At 40.4% G+C, this 26213-nt stretch overlaps 1 protein-coding gene and 1 non-coding gene across 3 annotated transcripts in view; both read left to right on the forward strand.

Moving 5' to 3' along the window:
- The window catches only part of Sil1 (SIL1 nucleotide exchange factor), a 314878-nt gene that overhangs the window by 49056 nt on the left and 239609 nt on the right, over positions 1-26213 (forward strand). The window lies entirely within an intron of this gene.
- On the forward strand, positions 5778-5903 carry LOC115070601. Its single transcript, XR_003849749.1, has one exon. It is a non-coding gene; the product is annotated as a U6atac minor spliceosomal RNA (small nuclear RNA).

The following is a 26213-nucleotide window of genomic DNA, read 5'->3' on the forward strand; positions in this document are numbered from 1 at the left end:
TCATTTCCAGTACAGCTGGGGCTACAGGGAGACCCTGCTTCAAAAAGACAAAAACAAAACAAACAAACAAAAAACAAAAAACAGTGGAATTTATGGTTATAAGGACAGTTTCCTCTTTGGGCCCACTTTTGGCTCCCTTGTACTTGGAGATTTTGGCCATTACCTCATGGTCACTCCCATCATTAGCAGGTTTCTCCAAGGTTGCTTTCTTACCCAACTTTCTCTTTTCCTTTCTTGTATGTGGACTGGTTTTTGGGATCAGGTTTCTCGGTTTAGGGGGAGTTATAGTCTGAATATTTGTGTCCCCCCAATTCATGTCTTGCAGTCCTTGCCCCAGCTCTTGGTATAGTGAAGACAGGTAGTAATTAATGTTATGGTTATGGGAGAGGCCTTGATTCCATAGGGTTTGCGTTCCTATAAGAACAGATACCAATGAGCTTGCTTGCTCACACTCATTTGCTTTTGCTTTTGTGTGCTCTCTCTCTCTCTCTCTCTCTCTCTCTCTCACACACACACACACACACACACACATTCTAGAAAGTGTCATGTTAGGATACTGTAAAGAGGCAGCTGTCTGCAAGCTAGGATGAGAACTTTCACCAGAAACTAAGTTGGCTACAATCTAGATCTTAAACTTCTAGCCTCCAGAATTCTGAGAAAATTAGTTTTCGTTATTTAAAACAATCTGTGACATCTTGTTTTAGCTCAAGCAGTCTAATATAAGTGGGTATAACTTGGCTATTATCTGCTTGTGCCTAGATATTTAGGAACAAGTTAGACTATGGAATTATGCCTAGATATAATTCAAAATGGTCATGTTGCTGCTTTCCCATGGATAACTGTAGCTCTATAATGAAGAAGGGAGAATATTATTTTTACAGTGGCATTTAGTGTCTGATAGCTATTAGCCAAAAGTTACCTGTCCCCAGCGAGATACTGTAAATACATTTTACCTGTTCTGTTACCTGCTGTTTCACGAATGCATCCCTGAAGCATCTTAATCTTGTTTTTTATACTTGTCTTCAAATGGGGGATTATTATGATTTGCAACTTTAGGGGATAATTACAATGTTCATTAATTTTTGTTCTTTCATTTATTTCTGGATCCTTGAGAAAAAATTCTCCTCAATCCATACTAATAGGCAATAAGTCACTTGATTAAAGCTGTGTTTTACAACACTGGTTTCTCTGACTCCCTTGGTATAGAAAGATTATGTCAGCACCTCCTTAGTTGAATAAAGGCCTCTCTGATGTGGGCTCAGATAACTAAGAGAATTGGGGATCAGGGCAGGTTCTGACCTCAGGCTACACTGGAGAATTTTTGTTTTTATATTTTTTTTGTTGAGACAGAGTCTCCCTGTAGCCCCAGCTGGCCTTGAACTCATAGAGATCCACCTGCCTTTGCCTCCCGAGTGCCAGGATTAAAGGCCTGCACCTCCATGCCCAGCTTAAATGAATTTTTGTGTATTTCGTATGGAAAATCATCTTTATACTCCCTGTCCCTTTGGCACCCTCCCATAGACCCCCCCTCCCATTGGAGTTCATACATTCTGTCACTTCTGTTAAGGCCTATCATGTAAAGTTAGTGTCCCCAGATGTCCCTCAGTGCAAGTTCATCCACTGGGATCTAGTCAGCCTATCTAGAGTCCTCCCCTTTAAGAAGAGCAATTCAGGGGCTGGAGAGATGGATCAGCAATTAAGAACACTGGTTCTTCTTGCAGAAGACCTGGGTTCGAATCCCAGTACCCACATGGCAGCTAACTTCAACTGTCCGTAACTCCAGTTCCGGGGGAATCCAACAGTCACTTCTGTCCTCCGTGGCATTGCACGACCTGGGTGCACTTACCTACATGCAGGCATAACACTCATACATGTAGAGTTAAAAAAAAAAAAAAAAGAAGAACAACTCTTCTTCACCCAGCAGTAATTAGCTGCCAGTAATTCTTTGACTAAGATTGGGGACCTGCTGCTCATTTTCATAGTTTTGTGCTGGGTTTTTGTTTGCTTAAGTTTGCACGGGTCTTGTGCATGCTGACACCATTGCTGTAGGTTCATATGAGAAGAGTCCTAGGTGCCTGTAGGACTGTTTCTGTATGGTCATGCACCTCTTCCCTGGCTCTTACAATTTTTCTGTCCCCTTTTCCACAATGGTTCCTGAACCCTGCGTAGGTGGATTTTGATATAGGAGTCCTGACCAAGGACCCACACTCTGTAGACTCTTATTCACTGCATTTTGGCCATTTGTGACCTTTTGCTTTCCTGGCCCTCTGTTGCATGAGGGAGCTTTGTTGATGAGAATTGAAAGATGCATTAGTGTTCTCTTCATCCCTTGTTCTATATTCCATGAGCCTTAGGTGTAGAAGTTGTATCCTAGATGTGCCACTTAGACTTGGGCAATTCACAGACAATCTCTGTGTGTGACCAGTTGTGGAACTCTGTAATTATATCTGTCTCTTGAAAAAGAAGCTTCTTTGATGGGTAGTGACTAGAATACTTGTTTATAAGGGTTTGGTGCTAGGATCCACAAATGAGGGAGAACATACATCTTTTGTTTTTCTGAGTCTGTGTTACTTTACTTAGTATAAGAGTTTCTAGATCCATCTATTTTCCTGCAAATTTCATTATCTCATCTTTCTTTACCACTGAGTAGAACTCCATTGTGTAAATGTATCACATTTTTGTTAACCACTCATCAATTGAGGGGCACTTAGGTTGCATCCATCTCTTAGCTATTGTGAAAAGAGCAGCAACAAACATGATTGTACAAGTGTCTCTGCAATAGGATATGTCCTTTGGGTATATGCCAAGGAGTGGTATAATTGGGTCATATGGTTCATTTTTAGTTTTTTAAGAGTTTTCCACACTGCTTTCCATATGGGTTGCATGAATTTGCAATCCTACCAGCAGTGAATGAGTGTTCCCCTATCTCCACATCCTCACCAGCATTTGGTATCATTTGTTTTCTTGATCTTAGCTGGTTTTACTGGGGTAAGATGAAATCTTAAGGTGGTTTTAATTTGCATTCCTCTAATTACTAATGATGTTGAATACTTTTAAAGATGTTTCTTAGCCTTATTTATTTCTTCTTTTAAAAACTCTCTGTTCTGATCCATAGCCCATCTTTTAATTGGGTCAATTGCTTTCTTGATTCTTTGCTTTTTTAATTCTTTATATATTCTGGATGTTAAATCTCTGTCAGATGTGTCACTGGTGAAGATTTTTTTCCACCTCTGTGGGTTTTCTTTTTGCTTTCTTGATTGTTTCTTTGCTGCACAGAAGCTTTTTAGTTTAATGAGGTTCCACTTGTTGATGACCTTAATTCCTGAGAACTGGTGTCCAATTTAAAATGTCCTTTTCCAAATCTATATCTTGTAGGTTACTGCCAGTGTTTTCTTCCAACAGTTTCAGAGTTTCCAGTTTCACATTTGATCCTTTTGGAGTTGATTTTTTGCAAGGCGAAAGATAAGGACCTAGTTTCATTCTTCTACAGGTGGAGATCCAGTTTTGCCAGCACCATTTATTTGTTGAAGATGCTGTCTTTTGTTCACTGTGTGTTCGTGGCATCTTTGTCAAGATGCTGTCTTTTGTTCACTGTGTGTTCGTGGCATCTTTGTCAAGTATCAGGGGACTAAAATTGCGTGTACTCAGGTTTGAGTCTTTAATTTTGTTCCATTGATTTATGTGTCTATTTTTGTGCACATACCATGCTGTTTTTATGACTGTAGCTCTGTAGTGTAGTTTGAAATCTGGTATAGTAATCCCCCCAGCATTGCTCTTTGTGCTCAGGGTTGATTTGGCTGTCTATTTTGTGCTTCCATATGAATTTAAGGATGTTTTTTCAAATTCTGTGAAGTATGTCATGGGGATTTTTATTGGGATTGCATTGAATCTATATATTGCTTTTGGTAGGATGGTCATTTTTACAATATTAATTCTCCCAATCAATGAGCATGGGAGATCCTTTCATCTTCTGGTGTCTTCTTCAATCTTTCTTTAAAGATTGAGAATTTTCCTTGTAGAGATCTTTGATGTACTCTTTCTCTGATTGCTTGTTATTGGTATATAGAAAGGCTACTAATTTTTGTATATTAATTTTGTAACCTGCCACTTTACTGAAAGTGTTGATCAGTTCTGGGAGTTCTGGTGGAATTTTTGGGATCCCTTAGGAATAGTATCATATCATCTGCAAAAAAAGGATAATTTGTCCTCTTCTTTTCCAATTAGTCCTCCTTTATTTCCTTCTCTTGTCTTATTGCTCTAGCAAGAGTTTCAAGCACTATTGAAAAGGAGTGGAGATAGTGGACAGCCTTGTCTGATTCCTGATTTTAATGGGAATGCTTCCAGCTTTTTTCTATTTAGAATGATGTTGGGTGTGGGTTTGTTGTATATAGCTTTAATTATGTTGAGGTATGTTCACTCCAGTCCAATTCCCTTTAGGACTTTTATCATGAATCCATGCTGAATTTTGTCAGAGGCCTTTTGTACATATGTTGAGATGACGATGTGGTTTTTGTCTTTGTGTCTGTTTATATGACTTAAAACGCTTATTGACTTGCATATATTTAACCACCCCTGCATCTCTGGAATAAAGCCTACTTGATGATGGTGAATGATCTTTTTGGTGTGCATCTGTATGCGGTTTGCAAGTGTTTTGTTGAGAATTTTTGCATCTATGTTTATTAAGGAGAATTTTTTTAACATATTCCTGAATATGTTACAGGAGAGGCTTGGTTTTCTAATCAGGGATTCAGTCATAGATATTGATCATACATGTTATATATAGGAACATGGTGTTATGGGGAACATGATTCTTGGTTCATAAAGGTGCTCAGTTCACATTGATTAATTAATGGGTAGCTTTATAGAGTGACCTTAGCACTCAGAGTCAAAGGGCCAGTGCCAGAGTGCTAGTGAATAAGGAGTGATGAATCTCCTTGGAATGTAATAGAATTAGGAACATCCTCTTGAAGAACATTGTTCTAGTTTCATTTCTGTTGCTACAATAAAATACCCTGACAAAAATCAACTGAGGGGAGGAAGAGTTTATTTGACTTATACTTCCAGGTTATAGTTCATCATTAAGGGGAAGTCAGAGCAGGATCAGAAACAGTTGGTGACATCACATCCATGGTCAAGAGCAGAGAGAAGTGAATACAGCCATGCCTCCTGCTTGCTGCGTCTGAATTGTACTCAGTTTTCTCTACTCTTATTCAGTTCAGGGTGTCCTCCCTAGGGAATGATGCTATCCACAATGGGCTGGGTCTTCCTATATCAATTAACAGTCAGATAATCTCCCACAGACCATACCCACAGGCCAACCTGATCTAGACAATTCTTCAGTTGAAAGTCTCTTCCCAGGTGATTCTAGATTTTGTCAGTTGACAGTGAAAACTAACCAGCACAGCCACGATGCCCTTAGCACTTGAATCTCTAAGAGGAAGAAGTAGAGGAAGAAAGCTATATAGAGGATGATTTACTTCATATTTAATTTTTCCTAGTATTTTGCCCCTCTGAGTCTTCTCTGCATTATAGATGGGGACTGCTAAAATTATGTTCTATTTAAATGCAGCTTTTTTTTTTTTTTTTTTTTTGGTATTTTTGAGACAGGGTCTCCCTGTAGCCCAAACTGACCTGGAACTCACTATGTAGACCAGGCTAGCCTCAAACTCACAGGGATCTGCCTGTCTCTGCCTCCCAAGTGCTGGGATTAAAGGTGTATGCCAACACCCCCAACTTTAAATGCAGATTTAAAAAAAAAAAAACAAAAAAACCAAGTTGTGTTGTATGAAAGGAGAAAAGGTTAGCACTCCGCTTGACAAGGATGGAAGAGGCCCTTGGGCCTAACAACATGTGTACGGTTAAGGCATTGCCACCTACTTTGTGGTATCTAACCACTGTTTTTCTGCTTTGCTCTCCTCTGGTTTCTCACTTGAGGATCCCCAGACCCACTCCAACCACATCTATCACATGATCAAACTAGGCCTGGGCATTGATGAAGATGAGGTGGCAGCAGAGGAGCCCAGCACCGTTGTTCCTGATGAGATGCCCCCACTAGAGGGTGATGAGGATGCATCTCACATGGAAGAAGTAGATTAGAGTTCCCACCTGGAAGCCCGTGCCCTCTGTATAGTCCTCCTGTGGCTCCCCCAGCAGCCTGGCCCACCTGCCTCTCTACTGTCTTAGTAGATACTCTCCTGTCCTAGGTGTCTTAAGGCAGGAAAATTCCCTCCCTCACTAAATAGCAGGGTTGAGTGTTGTGTATTGTTTTTTGTTTTGTTTATTTTGTTCTGAAATTAAAAGTATGCAAAATAAATAAATAAATACCAAGTAATCATTTAAGACCCTGAGGGAAGAGATGGAAAAATAGTCATTTAGGCAGGTTGGCTTAGCATAGGGCAGAAGCCAAGATATTTGTGAGAGATGCCTTGGAAGAGAAGGTAAGAAAGCAGAAGCCAGAAGGATTTGAATTAATCTAGCACAAATGGAAACCCAGACTGGAGAAGTCTGATCTGAATTACCAACTGGAGGTGTGGGAGCATTTCTGTCTGTGAGGATGAGGAAGGACAGGAACAGTTAGCTTGGGATGCTAAGGGGAAGAGTACTGAGAAGACTGACCTAATTATTAGGCCCCTTTTGCTGTGTTGCCTCCATCCCATATGTCTCTCGGTTTTGTTACTTATTATACTATGTGGTGATTATTTGTGTAGATTCCCTTTTTGTCTCTTAAAAGGCAGGAGAAACACTGTGTCAATGACTTAGCAAGTGCTACATAGACTGCTGATGAATATGCTTAAAGTTAAGGCTTGGGCCTGCTATCCAGTAAGTACTGTGAAGTATGAATGCTTGGGTAGGATGATGGTGGTGGAGGCGGCAAGTGCGTAACTGGGCTTTAGAGTGAATCAAGGTAGAATGGAGAAGTGAGACTGGTATTTCTTTTGTGTCAAGTGCCAAGCTAGTCCAGGCTGTTAGGTATGTTCTGTGTTAAATGAGGAATGGGTGTGGTCCCCATGTTTATAAAGCTTACAGTCTACTAGGGAGAAGATCAACTGTGTAAGAAAGTATAGTAAGAGTTGTGATCAGGAAAGGATAGACGCTCTGACAGTACTGGATCTCTTCCAATGGAGAGAATTGGGGAAGTCATCTAGAAATCTTTTGAGCTGAAGTCAAAAGGAGTAGGAATTTTTCAGGTAAAGATAAGGGGAAATGGCATCCCAAGCAGAGGGAATGACATGTACAAAAGCCTGGAGGTGGGAGACAAGATGTTTTAGAGTCATGGAGAAAAAGTCATAAGGGTGAGTAGACAGGGTGAGAAAAGCTGCAGACATTGAATGGGGTTGGATGGTGCAGGTCCTGGGTTTGGTCTTTATTCTGAGGGTTGTAAAAAAACATAGAAGGGGAGAATAGAGTCACATTATGCTGTGGCTACTAAATAATATCTATAACATTTAATCAAAGTATATACATGTAATTTACTGATCTTGGCACCCTAGGATCCTCTGGCATGGTAGTGAAGTCGGCCTGTTTGCTCCAAATAACCGCCAGAATGTAGGAGGCCGAAGACTGGAAAAGTGGTCTGCCACAGGCTTGACGGCCTGGTTTTTGATCCCAGTCCTGTAGCCCAAAAGCGGTGTTGCTGAGCCTGTGGTGCTCCATGGTCAAGAGCAGTGCTCCCACCTCTCATCAGCTCTTCCCGCCCTCAGCTCTTATTGCAGAGGCCCTGTGCAACAGCTTAAAGTTCCTTAGCCAGGCTCCCTACAAATTGAAAAATTTTACAATGTCATATCAATAAGAAAAATTTTGAAAAGTAGGACTGAGAAATAAAGACCGCTTTGCCTTTTCTCCCTGCGAGGGAATTTGAAAAAAATGTAGAATTTCTAAGTTTTATATTAAAATATCCTTGGGGTTTCCTTTCCTCCCCTTTGAAAAGTTTTTTCCATTAACCAAAAATCTGACAGAGACGCTTGTGGGAAGATAATTCCTTTTGGCTGGAGCTTAAGCTCCACATTGTGAGCTTTTTAATTTTCTTTCATTGGCAGTGGGCTGGGACCCGACTGTGTAGTCGTTGGAGCTCATCACGGTTCTGTTGCTGGGCGAGTTATCTCTGTGAATCTGTATGTTTTCCCCTTGTACTTACCTAATGAAAGCTAAATTAAATCAATTTTTAATCAAGGAGATGAATGACAGGTTTTTCCTTAGAAAAGAAATCACAAGGCCCCAAAGTACTGGATACAATAAAAGGTGAAGTTTTTATTTGCACGTGTGCCGTTAAGCATGGCTTTAATGTCAGGAAAACAGGAGGTGCTGTTAAAGAAGCATTTGGAAAGCTGCCACACTAGGGAGATGAAGGAGACTGTTCTCTCTCTGCTCTTTCCTTTCACATTTTGGGCACACCCGTGTGTTCCTGGCATTTTGCAGAGATACATAGTACATATTAAGTGTTAAGAGGCGTTGAAATAAATGAAAGAATGTTTGATCAGGACCTTCTTCCTCTCCTGTTGCTCCTCTTTCTAGCTCTTAGTCTGCTATTTTTTTATTTGTTCATTCTGCATATATTTATTCCTTCTGGGGTGGAATGAAGGCCAATTTCAGGAATAAGGTGAAGGAAGCATTTCTGTTGAGTTGAGGCTGAGAGACATGATTAGATTTTTCCTTTATTTTGTCTTTTATTTTGGAAAAGAGTTCCAAGGTACTATCAACACCAACATCCTTCCGAAAATTGCCTTCTTTACATCTGCTTTGTCATATGTAAATCGTTTCACCAAATGGTTTTCCTTATGGCAAGGGAAGTTGGTGGATAAAGTAAGAATGGAGACACTAGCGCAGTGACTTGGAATTTGTTTCAATTGGTAGTAAAAGGTGAAATGTGTCCAGCCAAGCTTTCCTTGCTTGGGATTTGTCTCCTCTCATTGTAGGCCTTAGGTTCTGGGCTCCCAAGGCACTGACATTTCTGAAGAATTCATGCAGGAGACCCATCTTCCCTGCAGCCCACTTTCTAGTATCTGCTGCTGTTAAATGGGCTCCCTCAGTACTTTTCTTCGTCTGGGAAAAAAAAAAAAAAAAAAAAAAAAAAAAAAGAGTGGCTTTTATTGAGAGCTATTTAAAGGAGTTCCTATATATTGATTCCAATCAATATATAGGGTATCCCAATGACCATGGTTTGAGCAGGTTAAAGCTGTATGCCTTCTGCAGTCTCACTGTGCTGTTCCACTTAGGTCTGGCTTATTGAAAGCCTGTAGGGGTTTCCCTTACCTGAGGGGTGAGGATGGCTTATTGTAATTTGGGCATGTAAACAGGAACACTGGGGAAAGAAGATACTTAGTAAATAAATTGATAGTTGATGATGAGATAGGTAGAGGTAGAATGAAAGAGGGGAAAGGGAGAGGGCTGTGTTCAGAGCATCTTAGTTTCTGACTTGGGTAGGATAGTCAGCTCTAGAGGAGGATCAGGCCTATGGAGGGAAGAGCAAGGGCTCAGCTTTGGACTTGAGTGTGAAGCATCCAAGAGGAGGCTGTAGTAGACATATCCTCTAGGCAGAAGCAGTGCAAAGGCTATGCTTAGAATGTCATTTTGCTTTCATGTTGAAGTTATTCACTGGAGTGTGTCACAGTGGGTGGGTAATGTGGTCCAACTCCACATTTTGTTTACCAGTTCCTTCTGTTAAGGAAAATGGAAATTGGGGATTTGTAAGAGCTAACAAATCACTGAATTTCAGGGCAAAGAAATGAGTCTGTATGGAGAGTTCACAAACTATGGTGACCTGCTTATCTAGGCAACAGGCTTCCTTCTTTCCCTCTGTCTCCCTTTTTGAAAATTTTATGTGTTTGCATGTATTTTATGTGTATGCATATATTGTCTGCATGTAGGTAAGTGCACCCATGTCATGCAATGCCCGCAGAGGTCAGAAGCAGCTGTCGAATCCCCTGGGACTGGAGTTATAGACAGTTGTTAGCTGCCATGTGGGTGCTGGGATTTGAACCTGGATCTTCTGCAAGAACAACCAGTGTTCTTAACCGCTGAGCCATCTCTCCAGCCCCCCTGCCCCTGTCTCCCTTTTAAGACCATTCTGAAAAGAGAGATTCCAGAGGTCTGCTACGTCAGTACAGTGAACTTTATGTTTGAAACCTATCCAGTTTGTATGGGAAAGAGGGTTCTTATATATCATGATGATCACTATCATCATTTCTTTGCTCCAGCATGTATATGTTGAAATAAATCCATACTCCTAGTTTTGGGCCTCCAGGCTTTCAAACAGCATCCTGGCCTCTATCTGAGGTGCCCTTTTCATGATCTTTTGGTTAACTTCCTTTCCTCTTTTAATTTCCCAAGCTTACCTCTTCCACAAAGTTCTCCATGGCCCCCATGCTGTGGTAGAAACATCTGCTCTCTTTTGCCTCAAAGCCATCTCTAATAGGTCTGTTTAGTATTTCCTTTGCCCTTCTGGGAACTCCTAGGGAAGAAAATCCCTATTTATTCTCTGCATCCCCAGCATCTGTTACATATTTAGGGTGTAGCAGGTCTTAACAAATGTGTGAAAAGATGTGTAATCTTCCAGTTGGATGTATTGCAGTGACAACTAGATATTTAAGCTCCCTAGTAGGCAGTGCCACATCTTTTACCTTTTCATAGTACATGAATTTTTGCTCTTCTAATAACTCTCCTATTTGGGAGGGCGAACAATGTCTCTGCAAAAATATTTTTTTTCTGGATTGGCATAACTGTTAACTGCTTAACTAGGGTTGAAATGGCGTTTGTGGGGGAGTAAACTGCAGGTAGTAAGTGAACAGTATGTTAGTGCTGTATAGGCATAGTATTCCTCTGTTGTTTTTGGATACTCGCCACAGTTCTGTGAATTACAAGCTGAACATCTGGCAGGGCTTGTGTCCTTATGTGTTGTTTATGGGAGTGGTTGCCTTTCATGGTGAAAGCCCTTAGTATTAACCAAGCTTTCTGTACCCAGTGTTTTTGCTTGGCATCACTAGAGGCTGCAGTAGCTGTTTTGAGAGTCACCACAAGAGGAATCTGAACAGTGAGAGACAGAATGGAATAATTGGAAAGAATTGCTTCTCACTTGGGGAGGACAGCCCTTTTGTCAAAATAGAAGAAGACATAGGGAGAGACTGACAGAGACAAAAAAAAAAAAAAAAAAAAAAAAAAAAGCAAAAAACTCCAGATTCCCAGGAAAACTTGAGGCCTAGAATGAACTGAGGTCTTTGCTATAAAGATGAGACAAGGGAAGGTGCTTGGCATCTCTCACACTATTGTTCTTAAAATGATGTTGTCTTACTTATGACCCAATGAGGTTGGGTCATGAGATGCCTAAAATATAGGCTCTACATAATTTTTGGCTGGATATACTCTGCCTGGAAGCAGGCAGTGAGGCAGGCTGTTTCTAGGATGTGTTTACCTGGGCAGATAGCTGGCATGTCATTCTTTTTTTAGCAAGTCTAGTTCACTGAGAAGGCTAGTAGGCAAGCCATCCCCATGGAGCTTACTGTGGCAGGAAAGTTCAAGGTCCTGTTGGCATCCTTATCACAAGTTCACTCATTGGAACCCAGAATCCCTTTGCAAGTTCCTGTCTAGGATGCTGCTGTTGGCTAGCAATACCCTTGTCAGTTGCAGGCTGATGACTCCCCTGGCAGGCTGGGATTTGGTTAGTGGCATCTTCCAGGACCCCTTGACCCTACCTGCTGTCACAGATCCTGTTGTATATCCTTATTCACATGCATGAATGTTCATTGATATACCACTCTTAAGAACAGGTACCAGATAGGAAAAGTAACTCTCTTGAGTTTATGTATTTTTTTAAAGTATACTTTAAAAAAATTATAGCCTGGTTTGGTACTTTTCCATGCTTAGAATTTGTTTTTCATGTTCTTACTGCCCTATGGAGACCAACAGAACTGTAAAGAGAAATCACCTCATTCAGAAACTCTAAAAGAAAGCCAGGGCTCTCTTGGTATTTCCCCAGGGATATGGGCCTTTCCCCTTCCATATCCTGCTAAGGTCAGACCCTAGGAATGGCTCCCCAGGGCAGTGTGCTCTGTACCAGTGTCTCAGGATCATAAGGAATTCAACTAAATAACTAATAGACCAAGGGATATTTGAAGTTAGTGTTGTTTTGTCAACATTAAACAGTTATTTAGATATCAATTAATCAGTGCTTTTTAATATTGCTTCTTGAATTCATTTGGTTACTCTAGTTGACATAGATTCTTGACAAATGCAACTTCATTGTGGAGATGTAGGGTATAGTTGGACTTGGAGGACAAGAGATAACATAATTTACAACTGCTGACATAATTCAGCTGTTTGTCATGCTGATTGCTCTCCTCCTCAGTAGTGCTGATGCAGTGAATTGTTAATGGGATAGGCTCTTGCTGTGCCAATCAGGGTTGGGATGAGGCCATTTGGATTGTTGAAAATAAACCAAGATTGGGAGGACATTTAAAGTTTGAAAGTAATGCCACATTCTTCTTCAACTCTAGCATAGAATCTAAGCTTTGGGCTGTGCTTTGACTTGAGGGCTGCAGCCTACTGAATGAATGCAGGTACCAAACTGTGGAGTGTAGTTGATTGGGTAACAAGGGAAGTGGAAAGATGTGAATGTGTGATAGGTAGGAGTCAGTTTCCAGAGTCAAATACAAACTGAATTTTCTATAGACAGATACCAATATGGAGTAATTGGCGACCCCTGGGAATGTCTTTCTGTCTGGAAAGAGCTGCTATGTATTGTCTTCTAGGGTTCATCTACTCATTCATCTTGTCACCCATCCACTGATTTTTCTTGTTGTTCATCAGCCATGCTTACTGTGTGTTAAATCTGTACTAGATAGAGATAGCGGGTAAGGAAGGGATCTATACCCTCAGGAAGTTCATATTTACAGTATAGATGTTATGATTATTTCACAGAGACTTGTTATTATTACTATTTTAAAGTATTTTTTCAGGGTATGAATTATGCTCAATGCTATAAAACCATCACCTTTGTCTTTTTTTATTAAAGATTTACTTTATATACATATACATGTGTATGTGTCTATGTTTGTGTATTCACATGTATGCAGGTGTTCATGAAAGCCCGAAGAAAGCATCAGATCCCCTGGAGCTGGAGTTATAGTCACTTGTGAGTCACCTAACATGGGTGTTAGGAATTGAACTTAGGTCCTCTAGAAGAGCAGCAAGTACTCTTAACTGCCAAGCCATCTCTCCAGCCCCTGTTTGTGTGTTTTTGAGGCAGAATTTCATGCTGTAACCCAGGCTTGCCTGAAACTCATGGCAATCCTCCTGCTTTAGCTTCCCATGTGCTAGAATGACAGATGTGAGCCACCTACCATGCCTGGCTCTCCACCTATCTTTTTTTTTTTTTTTTTAATTACCTCAAGCAGAAATTCTGTCCCCACTAAAACAGAACTCATTATGAATTCCCTTTCTCACAGATACTAGTGTCCTTTAATTTACTTTGTTTCTGTGAATTTACCTATAGTTTCACAAAATGGATATTTATTTCATATTAATTAAATTATATAAGTGTACTTTGTGTTTACCTTATTTTCACATAGTGTGGTATTTTCAAGGTTCTCTGTATTGTAGCATGTAGCATGGATCAAAACTTCATTCCTTTTTATGACTGAATAATATTCTATTTCACACATACACACACATTTTATTTAAAAAAACCTATTCCTCTATGGGCAGGTATTTTAGCATTTCTACTTTTAGCTATTACAAATAATGCAACTTTGAATATTTATATGTAAATACTTCTCTGATGAAGTTTTCAGATCTTTTGTGTAGCTCTAAGAACTGAATTGCAGGATTATATGAGAATTTTATGCTTAGTTTTGTGCACTAGACTTTTCTACAGAAGCTGTACCATTTTATATTCCCAGTAGCAATGTATGAAGATTTCAATTACCATATCTTTCTCAACATTTGTTATTTTCCTTTTTTTTTTTTTTTTTTTTCCCTATAGCTCCAGCTGGCCTGGAACTCACTATGTTGACCAGGTTGGCCTCCATATCACAGAGATCTGCCTGCCTCTGCCTCTGCCTCCTACCAGGTGCTGGGGTTAATGGTATGTGCCACCATGCCCAGCTTATTTTCCTTTTCTTTACAAATTATAGGGTTGGGAATACAGCTCATTTGGTAGAGTACTTGCTTAGCATGCACAAAGCTTTGAGTTTGATCTCCAGCACTGCATAAATCCAGCATGGTACATACCTATAATCCCAGTACTTGGGAAGTAGAGGCAGAAGATCATAATGAAGTTCAAGGTTTAAGTCCTTTGTCTTTAAAAATTGGGTTTGTCTTTCAGTTGTTGTAGGAGATATTTATGTATTCTAGTATTATGTACTTATGAGATATGTGATCTACAAACATTTTCTCTTGTTCTGGTTTGTTTTTTTATTCCTGTCCTCTCCCCGTGGTCCTGGGGATTAAAACCCGGGGGCCTTGTGCATGATAAGCAAGCAGTTTATCAACTGAGCTATATCCCCAGTCCTATTTTTCAATCTTGATAATGTTCTTTGATGTACAAGAATTTTTAAAAAAGTACGTGAGTGTGTCTGTGTGAATGTATGCACATGTGTGTAAGAGTGCTCATGGAAGCTTGAAGAGGATCCCCTGGAGTTGGAGTTATAGGTGCTTGTGAGCCACCTGAAGTGGATGCTGGGCTTTGAACTCCAGTCCTCATGGTTGAGCAGCAAGTGCTTTTAACTACTGAGCCATCTCTCCAGTCACAAGTTTTTAATCCTACTTAAGCTCAGTTCATCTGATCTGTTTTTAAATTTTCTCTTAACGCCTATGATTTTTGTAGTATACTTAAACCAGTTATCAACTTAGGGTCTTGAAAGTTTGTCCTATTTTTATTCTAAGAATATATAATTTTGAATTTTTTTAAAAAAAGTATTTTTAAGGGGCTGGAGAGATGGCTCAGTGGTTAAGAGCACTGACTGCTCTTGCAGAGGACTCGGATTCGATTCCCAGCACCCACATGGAGGCTCTTAACTGTCCTTAACTCCAGTTCCAGGGGAATCCGAAGCCCTCTTCTGACCGCCAAGGCATTGCACGACTGGGTGCACTTACATACATGCAAGCAATACACTCATACACATAAAGTGAAAATAATGAAATAAAAAACTTTTTTGTCTATGATGTAAGGTTTGATATGTGCCAGGTATGGTGGCACACACCTTTAATCCTAGCACTCGGAGGTGGGGGCAGGTGGATCTTTGTGAGTTCAAGGCCAACCAGCTCTACCAGGACAGCTGGGGCTACAGGGAGACCCTGTCCCAAAAAGACCAAAAAAAGAAAAAGGATTTTTAAATAGATTCTCACTCTGTAGCCCTAACTAGCCTGGCACTTGCTATATACACCAGGTGGGCCTTAAACTCAGAGAGATCCACCTGCCTCTGCCTACTGAATGGATTAAAGTCATGCCACACCATCTCAGGCAATTGTGTAGTTTTAACTTTTACATTTAGATCCTTGATCCATTTTTAGTCCTTTGTTGAAAGTCAGTTGAGGAACCAGGAGAATGAGGTAGAGGTGCTTGCTGCTAAGCTTAACATCTTTTGTTTGATCTCTGAGACCCATGTGGTAGAGGGAAAGAATGGACTCCCCCAGGTTGTTCTCTGATCTCCAAACATATACCGTGACACATGCACTCACACACATGCACAGATGCATAGATAAATAAATGAAAAAATTTTAAGGGAGTTGACTATAGATATGAGAATTTAGTTCTGGTCTTCCAATTCTATTCCATTAGTTTATATGTTTATCCAGCATCAATACTATATATAGTTTTAAAAATATTTTATTTATTATTTTTATTTAATGTGTGTTAGTGTATTGCCTGCATGTAGGTGCAGCTATGTCGTGCAATGCTCTGGGAGGTCAGAAGAGGATGTTGAATCCCCTGGAAGTGGAGTTACAGACGGTTGTTAGCTGACATGTGGGTGCTGGGAATCAAACCTAGGTCCTCTGCAAGAGCAGTCAGTGTTCTTAATCACCAAGCCCTATCTCTTCAGCCCCCAAGACTGTTTTTTTAAATTGAGTTTTGTAGTAAGTTTAGAAATCAGGACTTGTGAATTCTCCAATTTTGTCTCCCCACCAACTTTATTCTCATTTTTCAAGGTTGTTTTGAGTATTCAGAGTCCTTTGAAATTTCATATGAATTTTATAATATGTTTTTCTGGAAAAATGCCACTGGGAATTTGATAGGAATTGCATTGAATCTGTGCATTGCTTTAGGTAGAAGTGTGAGTTTTGGCAGTGTTAACTCTTAGTCTATCCCAAATGTCTTTCTTTTAAAATAATTTATATTTTTATTTTATGTATATGAATGTTTTGCCTGCATTTATGTAAGTATACCACATGTGTGCAATGCTTGGGGAGGTCAGAAAAGGGTGCCAGATCCCCCCTGAAACTGGAGTTACAGAGGATTGTTAGTTCCATGTGTGCTGGGAACTGAACGTGGGTCTCTTCTGGAAGATCAATCCATGCTCTTAACTGCTGAGTCATCTCTCCAGTCATTTATTTAGATCTTAGTTTTTGTTTTTGTTTTTTTTTTTTAAGATAGAATCTCACTATTTTGGCTGACTTGAACTTGCTATGTGGACTAGGCTGGCCTTGAACTCAGAGATCTGCCTGCTTCTGCCTCCCAAGTGCTGGGATTAAAGGCATGTACCACTATGCCCAGCATGTTTTATAGTTTTCAATATACAGTTATTTCACCTCCTTGGTTAAATTAATTCCTAAGTATTTTATTTTTTATGCCATTTTATTTTATTTTATTTTTTTAATATTTTATTGGGGCTAGAGAGATGGCTCAGTGGTTAAGAGCACTGACTGCTCTTGCAGAGGACCCAGGTTTGATTCCCAGCACCCACATGGCGGCTACGAATCATCCTTAACTCCAGTTCCAGGGGAATCTGAAGCCCTCTTCTGCCTCCTTGGCATTGCATGACATGGGTGCACTCAACATACATGCAGGCGATACACACACACATAAAATAAAAATAATAAATAAAATATATTTTTAAAAATGTTTTATTATTTTTATTTTATGTGTATGAGTGTATCGCCTGCATGTAGGTAAGTGCAGCCATGTTGTGCAATGCCTGCAGAGGACAGAAGATACTCTTGGATGCCCTGGAACTGGAGTTATGGACAGTTGTTTGCTGCCATGTGGATGCTGGGATTCGAACCTGGGTCTTTTGCAAGAACAGTGTTCTTAACTGCCAAGCCATCACTCCAGCCCCCCTTTTTTATGCTATTTTAAATGGAATTAATTTCATCCTTTTTAGATAGCTCAGTGCTAGTGTATGAAAATACAATTAATTTTTGAGTGTTGATGTTGTATTCTGCAAACTTTGATAAATTCCTTAACTCTAGCAGAATCTTTTGGTAGATTCTTTAGGGTTTTCTACATATAAGATCATGCTGTCTGCAAATAGAGATAGTTTTCCTTTTCCTTTTCTAGTTCAGATGCCTTCTTTTTTTTTTTTGCTTAATTACTCTGGCTAGGACTTTCAGTATTATGCTTAATAAAAAGGGTAAAAACAGCCTTTTTTATCTTGTTTGATCTTAGCAGAAGAGTTTTCAGTCTTCACCATTGAATATAGTATTAGCTGTAGCTTTTTAAAATATTTTTATTTATTTTTATTTTATGTGTATGAGTGTATTGCCTGCATGTATGTGAGTGCACCTATGTTGTGCAATGCTGCTGAGGTCAGAAGAGGGCGTTGGATTCCCCTGAAACTGGAGTTAAGGATGGTTCGTAGCCGCCATGTGGGTGCTGGGAATTGAACCCAGGTCCTCTGCAAGAGCAGTCAGGGTTCTTAACTGCAGAGCCATCTCTCCAGCCCCAGCTGTAGCTTTTTAATACATGTCCTTCATTATATTCAAGTTCTATTCTGGTTTTCTTTGTGTTGTTACCATGAAAGAGTATTAGAGTTTGTTAAATGGTTTTTCACTATGAGTTGAAATGATCATGTGCTTTTTTCCTTTTGTTAATGTGGTATATTACACTGATTAAATTTCATTTCTTGAGCCAACCCTTGCATTCCCGGGGCAAATATGATTTGATCATGTTGTATAATCCTCTTAATATGCTGCTGAATATGGTTTAGTAGTATTTTGTTCAGGAGTTTTGGATCTGTGTGTCTATGGGGTATTGTTGTAGTTTTCTTGTAATGTCTTTGCTTGATTTTAGAATCATGGTAAATCTCAAAGATCTCATAGTATTAATAAGGAAGTGTTCCCTTCTCTTATGCTTTTTGGAGGAGTTTGAGAAGGATTTGAGTACTACTACTTTTCATTTGTTTATTTAAAAAAATCTGAAGCCAGGTGTGCTGACACACACCTGTAGTCCAAACACTCGGGAGGCAGAGGCAGGCGGATGTCTGTGAGTTCAAGGCCAGCCTTGTCTACATAGTGAGTTCCAGGCCAGCTGGGGCTACAGGGAGCCCCTGTTTCAAAAAGACCAAAAAATAAAAAAATGTGTGTGTGTGTGTGTGTGTGTGTGTGTGTGTGTGTGTATGTGTGTGTTCCATTGCAGTCTTTATTTACTTTAGAGAGAGAGAGAGAGAGAGAGAGAGAGAGGTGCATGTGTGTATCCTCATTTTCTACCTTATTTGAGTCAGGCTTCTTATTTTTTTCCACTGTGTATGCCAGGCTAACTTGCCCATGAACTTCAGGGGATTCTTCTGTCTTCATGTCCTATCTCCCCAAGGAAGCACTGGGATTCAGACACGTGTACTACCACATCAACTTTTTAAAAATTTGGGTTCTGAGGATTCAAACTCAGGTCTTCATGGTTGTACTGCAGGCATTTTACTGTCCCAGCTACCTTTTTTAAACAACCACTTTGCTGATCAGTAGGTTCTGGCATCCCTTGCCTATGTATTTGAAGCTCTAGCCTTAAAGCTGGACCAGCTCAACTATTCCACACTTTGTTTTGATGCCTCCATCTTGACTACTTTTTTAGGGAGCCAATCATGCTGATGATTCAGACAGAGCTGCTCTGGCAAATAGGGCCAAGTTGATGAGTTGGTTGTTAAGACTGTAGCTCTTCCCACGTGGTCTGTGTTTCCTTGGCCTGATAAGTAAATGGTCTGATCTTGGGTTTGCTGAAAAGGCCTCTGGGCTGAGCACAAGTAAGCTTACAAGAAAGTGGGTTCTGTTTTGAAAATAGTATTCAAGTGTTTCTCCTGTAGCTAACATTTCAGGATGAAAATCTCCATTGAGGACAGCTTTCCATAATTCTATGATCATAGAGGTAGCCACACATTTTATTTAAAGTAGTAATTTATATGCATGTGTTCTTATGCTCTGCTCATTAATTTTTATTTTAAGAGGGGGCCATTTTGAGACAGGGTCTCACTATGTAGTTCTAGCTGGCCTGGAACTCACTATGTAGATCAGGCTGGCTTTGAACTTGCAGCAATCCTGCCTCTGCCTCCTCAGTAATATTTTATGTACCTATTTTCATGTATTACAATAGACCATTTAAAAACCTTTTTTATTGGAATATTTTTGAGACAGGAGCTCCCTGTAGCCCCAGCTGTCCTGGAACTCACTATGTAGACCAGGCTGGCCTTGAACTCACTAAGATCCACCTGCCTCTGCCTCCCAAGTGCTGGGATTAAAGGCGTGCGCCACCACGCCTGGCTCTTTTACATTTAAAACATTTGTTTTTATTGAATTTTTGTGTATTTCATAAAAGAAACCTCTCAATCAATCTTAATCATTTTTTTTTACCCCTGTCCCCATCAACACCCTCCCAAAACTGCCCCACTGGAACCCATATACTTTGTCATCCCTGTCAAGGCCCACTATGTCAGGTCAGTGTCCCCAGACATTCCCCAGTGCAAGTCTATCCACTGAGGTCTAATATTTAGAGTCCCTTGTTTTAGGAAGATCAGCTCTTCTTCAGGCAGACAAAAACCCAGCATAGAACTAGGATAATGAACAGCAGACTCCAGTTTTTTTTTTTTTTTTTTTTTTTTTTTTTTTTTTTTTAAAAAAAAAAAAAAAAAGAGGACGATAAATCTTTCACTGTGATATATCAAAATAAAAAAAAAAAGAGAAAAAGAAAAGCAAGCCCCCTTTTTTTTTTTTTTTTTTTTTTTTTTTGGTCTTTTTTGAGACAGGGTTACCCTGTAGCCCAAGTTAGTTTGGTATTTGCTCTGTAGACCAGTCTGGCCTTGAACTTACAGAGATCCACCTGCCTGCTGGGATTAAAGGCATGCATCACCAGCCTAGCCAGACCCCAATCTTATCTAAAGAAATACATTGTTTTTTTTAATCAACAGATATTTTTTAGAGTGCCAGATACAGTGTTGGACAGTGAGAATATAAGGAATGGGCTAGGCAGACAATTACCCTAACCTTTGTAGAGTTCCTAGTCAGATGGATTCCAGTTGTTATAAACCTATGTAATAGAAATTCATAGGCCACATAAGATAGCCCTGTGTTCTAGTTTCCTTTCTGTTATGATAAATTACTCTGGCCCAAAGCAACTTAGGGAACGAAAAGGTTTATTTCATCTTATACTTGTAGGCCACAGTCTATCATTGAGGGAAATCAGGGCAGGAGCCTAAAGGCAGGGCTGCTGGCTATTTCACAGAGCATTACTCCCACCAGGGAACTCACTTATAGTCAAGGAAGTACAGCATGGAGGAATGCTGCTTGCTGGCTCTGGCTCACTTAGCTAGCTTCCTTATATTAGTGCAGGACTACCTGCCCAGGGAATGGCACTGCTGACAGTGGGCTGGGCCCTCTTACATTAACAATCAAGACAGTCCCACACAGACATACCTACAGACAAACCTGATAAAGGCAATTAATTACTCAATCGAGACTTTTTTTTCCTTCAGGTGATTCTAGGCTATGTCAGGTTGACAGTTAATGCTAACTTAGACATTCTGCATAGGTTCTTTTCTCTCTCTCTCTTTTTTTTTCTTTTTTTTCTTTTTTCTGACAGGATCTCAGTGTGTTTCTGAAAGGCTGTCGTGAGATTGATATGTAGCCTAGACTGGCTGCGATCTTGCTAGTTGCCTCTGCTGGGATTACAGTGTGCCATCCTGCCTTGCTCTTTTTTTTTCCCTTCAGTTTGATCACTTTGAATGTTCAAAGTTTGTTATCATATATTAATCCCACATAGTAATAGGCTTTATATATTTTTACACAGGTATATAATGTATTTTGATCATATTCACCCTTATTACCCCCTTTGGTCACCCCCCCACACACACCCACTTTTTTTTTTTAACACAGGGTCTTTACTAGAACTCAATAGGTAGTCTGGACTGACCTTAAATTTAGTCTCCCAAGTGCTGGGATTACAGGTTTGACGTGTTGTCTTCTGAGCTGCAAAAGAGACCTTGGCAGAACAATGTCAGTTCTGTTTAGCACTAGGCTCTCAGCAAGTACAGGAAGGCTAGTCCTGGGAACATGGCAGAGGTAGCTCTGAAATGGGGCTGCTGCTGCAGTGAGGGCTGCCGTTTCCTAGGCGATATGCTCAGCTTAATATTTTTAGTACATGGTCACGGAAGAACTAAATGTGGTTTCTGATCCCGAATTGGTAATAAATGTAGACATATTTAGAGTCAGAAACAATGCATTTAAAATCCTTTGCTCCTTAATTGTCTTGCCAAGTGCCGAGTTTAGGTTTCTTTGTTTCTTGGCTACCTACCCAGCCTCCTACCTTCTTTTGGAAAGGATGCCTGGATTTTCTCTCGGTGTTGGGTGGGATTGTTGAAACCCGTGAGTTATGGTTCTCTGAGCTGTGTTGAGAGGCATCTGATTTTTATGTTTCTGCCCACGTATGTAAATGTGTATGTTTTAAAATTCATCTCTCTTTCAAGTTTTTAAGGATCTGGTATTATAAATAGCTGTGGGCTCTTGGGCACTTTAAAAATAAAATATAATGTTTCGTTTACCTGAAGACAGTCAGTGCCAGCATGGGTGGTAGTAAGTTCTACACTCGACGGTGTGTCTTTTCATATTGCCACTGTGTTCCTGTAAATATTGGAGGGGGGTTGGGGGGTCCTCCCCCCAAAAAGTTGAAGGAGCACTCTGGTTGGTGCCTATCTTGTCATCACAAAGTTGTAATTTGTATTTCAAGTTATGTATAATACTGTTTTCTGGTATATTCCCTAGGGGGGCTGCTATGTTTTAAGTAATTGTACTATATGAGCCTTGGGTCTGGAAAGCTGCATTATCTCTGATTGTGAACGGGACTTTAAATCTCCTGAAGTCAGTGATGGTAGCTTTGGTATATTCTATCTCATAGTATGTTGTCCAATATGCTTAGGGAGCTGAGGAAACTGCTAACATTTATCCATGTGCTACTGCTTTCTAGAGAATAAAGACTCTGCTTATAATCCACATGGGCATAGATAAAGGTTGGCATATTCACAGATTGTCCTTTTGGAGCTATGGACTGGAAGTTCCTTTCCAATCTTCTGGTCCCATTAAGAGACCCTGATGTTGTCTAGAAGCCTAGAGGCATCAGGAAAAAGGGAAGATGAACTCTGATCCTTCCTCTGTTGTACCTGCTACTCCTGGATTCCTGATTCCTTCTTAGAGATAGAACAGCAACAGGGCGGGTGTGGTGGCACATACCTTTAATCCCAGCACTTGGGAGGTAGAAGTAGATAGATCTTTGTGAGTTTTTATAGCGAGATGCAGGCCAGGTCAAAGTTATCGTAAAGCTGGACTCTGAAGTATTTGCTTCTGGTAAACTGTTACTAATGCAGAGCCAGCTAGCATCACATAGATTTCAGTGTTTATATGAACTCATGGTATAGTCCAGCTATGGTGAGTGACTTGTGGCTCAGGAAATCTGGGCTACAAGCAGGGGCTTGATTGGCAAAACAGAAGATAAACCTAGATGGGGATGGAGTCCTTATTACTTTTGTTTATTCTGTCTTTTGCTCAGAATTTTCTCTAATAATAGTTAATAGAGTTACAAGCTTCTCGAACTTCTACTTTGTGTTAGGCACTCTGCTATATGTTTTATCTCATCTTATCTGATAACCATACTACTAAATAGTTACTATCAAGTCTCTGTAGATGAAGGAGTTGAGACTTGGCAAGGTTAATTATCATGCCCAAAGTCACACAGCTAGTCAGGCAAACCTGAGTTGAAATCCAAAGCTTATGCTATTTCTATCATATTGGAGTGGAAGATGGAATGAAGTAGAATTTCTTGTAACTTTGATTTCTATCAGCTACAAGTTGATTACTCTTAGGACTTCAGGCAGAATCAAGGAACAAGTATAAAGGAGTAGGTCCTCTTGCTCATCCCCTGCTAAGAGCTTGTCTAGTGGAAGGCACACTGACCATGCCTAAGCCCTCTTTCTGCATGTGTGTATATACATGGAAGTCAGAGAATAACCTTAGGTGTGAGTCCTTACCTTCTGCCTTGTTTGAGACAGAGCCTCGTCTCCTGTTTGCTGATATGTACTCCACACTTGTTGGCCCACAAGCTTCCAGGGATTCTCCTGTTTCTGTCTGCCATCTTGCAATAGGAATGCTGGGATTACAGACACATGCTATCAGGTCTGGTTTTACATGGGAACTTGAGAGATAGACCAGTGGTTAAGAGCACTTACTATTCTACCAGATGACCTGGGTTTGGTGCCCAGTACCCACATGGTGGCTAAGTCCAGTTTCAGGGGATCTGACACCCTCTTCTGGTCTCTGTGGGCACAGATGTGGTACACTTATATACATACATGCAGGCAAACACTGTTACACATAAAATAAAAAGTACATTTTCTTAAACACCAATTTTACATGGGTTCTGGGGATCTGAACTCAGGTCCTCATATTTGCGTGGCAAGCAATTTATCTTTTGAGCCATTTCCTCAGCCCTTTAGATTTACATGGTTACCTTGTGGCAAGCTTAGTCAAGCCCCGTTCACATTTCTAGGCTCTATTTTCTTTGCATGTAAAAATAATGTCTTAGATGAGGAGTCTGGGTATCAGGATCATAGACTATTTAGAAGTGACCTTAGATACTATTTTGGCCAACTTTATTCAATATAGATTTCCCCTTCCCTCTACTGAGTTTTTGCTAGACATTTGAGTATATAGAAGGTGAGTTCTTGGTGCTGGCTTCTGTGAGGGAGAGCAGGGATGCGTAGTTGAATATATCACTAGGGAACTTGAATGGTGGGAGGGAGGTTAAGAGGTCAAACCATTGAGGGAGCCAATAACCTGGCTAATGTATCTCTTTCATAGTCTTCCTGCTTCTGCCTCCCAATTGCTGGGTCACTGGTGTGCTCTTTGGCAGCAATCTGAATCAATAGCTTTCTTCCTCCCTGAATGTCAGTGTCTTTGCTATGGGCTAAGCTGTATCAAGGGTATTCAGCAATCAAAAGTGTGTGAGTGTGAGTGTGTGTGTGTGTGTGTGTGTGTGTGTGTGTGTGTGTGTTACAGTAACTTGGACATGGTAATGGCAGGTTTTCCACAGAGGGCCCCAGTAGACTCATTTAAAAATTTCTATCATGACACAAAAATGTGCATTTTTACTTATATTGTTGCAAAACAAATAAATAAATCCATTCAATAAAATGATGTATTCAGTTTCTGTGGCAGATTTCACAGACCACTGGAGAGACAGCATGGTCTATGGAAAGAGCCTTGGTTCTGAGGCCAAAGTGACATTAAATTCTGACTCTTATTCTTTGGCTGCATGAACTCTGGCAAGTTACCTAACCTCTGAATTTTGGTCCCCTCATAGGTAAAATGAGCAGCATATTAGAATCACATCAGAGGGTTGTTGTGAAGAATAAATGAGCTAGTGCTTTGCTTACAACATAGACAGTGCTCTATGAATGTTGAATGTAGTTATTATTTGACAGAATTTATTTTCCTCTGGGATGCCCAGTTAACTGCATTGGAATACTTGGGGAAGAAGTGTGACTGGGGTATTTCTCATCCACATCAATTGCTACAATTGAAATTATTACAACTCAAACACAGTATAAGAACAGAAGCTATTGAGCAGTCTAGGACATGACTGAGGGCTCAGAGTAGGTAGAATTTGCCTGATGTGGGTTTCTTCTTGGAGAAAATTCCTCTCTGCCCCATTCCTTTGATCATGTGACTATGCTGTCACTGTCCTGGGAATGTGTGCCTTAAAAGAATCTGTTGCGTGGCATTGAAAATTCCTCTATTATACTATTGGAGTGAGCTTTTATTAAGACTCCACTTGAAAAGATAGCATTTAGAGAAATGTCTCAAATCTCCAAGCTTCAATGTTCCCATTCGATATTTTAAACTATTCTACCATGGGGCTAGAGAGATGGCTTGCCTTGCAGAGGACTGGGGTTCAATTCCTAGCACCCACATGGCAGCTAACAACTGTATGTAATTCTTGTTTCAGGGGAATCTAATGCCCTCTTCTGACCTCTGCAGACACTGCACAACACAGGTGTACCTACACACATGTAAGCAATACACTCATACACATAAAATTAAAAAAAAATTATTGTACCTCGTGTCCCCCTTTCTTCACCTGTAGAATCCCCCCTACCCTTTTTTTGAGACAAGGTCTTACTATGTAGCCATGGATAGCCTGGAGCTCCCTGTGTTGATCAGAATGACCTTAGACTCACAGATATCTGCTTGCCTCTGCCTCCTGAGTGCAGGGACCTTTACAAGCACCATCAGGCCTTGCCATGTGAACCCTCTTTGAAGGGTGCTCTGGCTGCCTCATTGACAAGTCCAGTACACCAATGCCTCCTTATTCAGACCCACTATTCTATTGCAATTTGCTATGAGCTAAAAACCTTCCATCTTTGCCTAGCTAGCTTTAAAAACCAGAGGGAACCATATTAGTCCAACAACCTACTGACAAATTATACATAGCACATCAAGAAATATATGTCTAGGCAAGGTTTATCTGAGAACAATTGGTCTTTGCCCAAGATTTATCTATATGGCACACAGTAATTAAAAGTACCAGACTGGGCCGGGCATGGTGATGCACACCTTTATCCCAGCACTTGGGAGGCAGAGGCAGGCGGATCTTTATAAGTTCAAGGCCAGCCTGGTCTACGTAGTGAGTTCCAGGACAGCTGGGGCTACAAGGAGATCCTGTCTCAAAGGGACTGTGCTGGATAGCTTTAGTGTCAACTTGACACACCTGGGTTGAGGGAGCCTCAATCGGGAAATTGCCTCTATTGGACTGGCCT

The sequence above is a fragment of the Nannospalax galili genome, unplaced genomic scaffold (genome assembly GCF_000622305.1).
Source record: "Nannospalax galili isolate Female #2095 unplaced genomic scaffold, S.galili_v1.0 scaffold856, whole genome shotgun sequence".
Taxonomy (NCBI): Eukaryota; Metazoa; Chordata; class Mammalia; order Rodentia; family Spalacidae; genus Nannospalax; species Nannospalax galili.